Source organism: Dermacentor albipictus, unplaced genomic scaffold, assembly GCF_038994185.2.
Source record: "Dermacentor albipictus isolate Rhodes 1998 colony unplaced genomic scaffold, USDA_Dalb.pri_finalv2 scaffold_60, whole genome shotgun sequence".
NCBI lineage: Eukaryota > Metazoa > Arthropoda > Arachnida > Ixodida > Ixodidae > Dermacentor > Dermacentor albipictus.
In genome coordinates this window covers 251,256-253,513 of record NW_027225614.1, presented here as the reverse complement: position 1 = coordinate 253,513, position 2,258 = coordinate 251,256, and positions in this window count along the sequence as shown.

The window sequence follows — 2,258 nt, the reverse complement described above, 5'->3', positions numbered from 1 at the left end:
GGTCGCTTTTTCTGGTTGCTGCTAGCAATATACAGAGCGATCATTTTTAAGTTTTTGAGAATTAAAAAAATTCGCCTCTATAACACTCCGGAAATCAGAAAACCAAACTGTTAGCATACACAAATTCAGTCAGATCGCAACTAGAATACGCCGCCATCATCTGGAATTCGCAACAAGCATACCTTGCCGGGAAACACGAATCACTGCAGAATAACTCCGCTATAGGTTTATCACAAGGAAGTATACTCTCGCGTCTCCAGCATTACTGATATCAAATCGCGTCTGACTTTATGTTCACTGGAAACGCGAAGACTTGTTACCCTGTTATCTCCCTTTCACCGACTTTATTACAATCCTGCGCCATTCATAGAATCTCATATCAAACCAGCCCATCGCATCTTTCCCCGATTAGACCACGGCTTTAAAGAACAATGGAAAATCGCTCGTGCCAAGCTTATGCGTCATTCGCCTTCTTTGTCATTTACCATTGGAATAAGCTGCCTGCGGAAATCGTTTCTGTCAACAACCACGACGCTTTTTTCAGCAAATGGAAGGGCTTATTGCGTGTCGACTGGCTAGAATTGTATTATTCTCTATTGTTGTCACTACCATTATAGTTCTACTTTTTCCAGTATGTTCTCAGAGTTTGCAGTCTAGTTTTGAATATGTTTTATCAGGTTATGCTCTCAGCAAATGGCGCTCGTTTTGCTTCTATATTTTCGTTGTTTATTCACCGCGATATGTTATGTAATGTTATGTAACCCTCCGTGTAATACCTGTAAAAGGGCCTTTAGGGTACATATATGGTTTCATCAAAAAGAATGGTTTGCATTAAAAAAAGCTTGCTCCATAATAGCTGGGAAGCCCAGCATGCTTAACTAATGAACTGTTATGAATGGCAAGAACTAGCATGGAGTTCGAAAAGGGCTCATAAAGGCGTGTGCCTTGCATGAAATAAAGCACGGGAGAGCTATGTACTACATTATCTTATAGGTCGCACATACTACTACATTGTTTTCTAGATACGAGAAGAAAGAATGAGGAAAGAGGCCTGCAAATTTGTTTCTCCACGAGAGTGCAACAGCTGGCTGCTTTGAAGAGAGGCAGATGAAATGGTCAAATAAAAAAAAAATATATTGCGAGAGAAAAAAAAACAGAAAAAACAGTTTGATAGAAGAGAGAGCGAAAAAAAATGACATATTGAGCCAGTGCATCGAAGGTGCTTGAACAGCACTGAAACGGCTACTGCACGCTCGGCGCACGCTAAAGGAGAACGTTTAAAGAACCAAGTGTGTGAAAAAAAGCCCAATGGCACGCGACGCGAAAGGCAGGATTCCGTGTTACAATATATTGTGGGGCTGAATAAATGCACAAGTGGCTCCAATGCTTTAGAGGCACATTATCAATGATACGTAAATTCAAACAAACCAGTAAGACACTAAACCTAGCTCTACACTATTATACAGCCGTGTGATTGCGGTAATAAAAAATCTAACTGCAATCAAATAAAGTTGATTAGAAGATTTTTCGCAGGACTCATCGAAGCAAAGGCTCATACTGCTTTCTATCACACTGTGCTTGTTTGTCTCCTCGTTCTTTTCTAGTTCAAGCGTCCTCGTTTTGTGCGGCTCTTCCACGGCTTCACTTTGCACTCCAGCGCAGGTATGCCAGCAAGACGAGCGCGCTAGTGCGCAAAATTAATCGCCTAAGTTTAATCGCATATGTGTTACACAAAACGCCACAACAGGCGCGTCCTCTTTGCTACCGACACTGGCTGAACCCGAAGGCGGCACAACTTGACTTACCCCCGAAAGGATGGGGGAAACTAGCAGGCTCTCAGTTTCGTAAAGTGAACGTTTTGTATCTCATGGGCTATGCGATGCGACGCACGCGCCAAGTCTGTCAAGACATTAGCATGCAACGAGGGACTGAGCATGGTGAGATTGGTATTCACTCGAGCCGTGCATCCGTCTTTGGCAATGACCTTTAGAGCCCGGGTAATAAGAGCGCCCTGAAAACGAAGACGAAGGAAGGCGTAGACACAACACAACCACTGCCTTTCTAATGAGAGAGAGAGAGAAATAACTTGTGTAGCTGGCATATTCGGCGGAAGGGGGGGGGGGGAGGGGCCAATCCGGCCTATATGACGGCCAGAATCCCTTTAGCTCCAGCGGCATCCTCGGCCTGCTGGACGGCCAAAAGCTGGTCTTCGGGGGCCGAGCTGGGCAACACGGTCTCCCACTGCTTCCGAGCCTTAA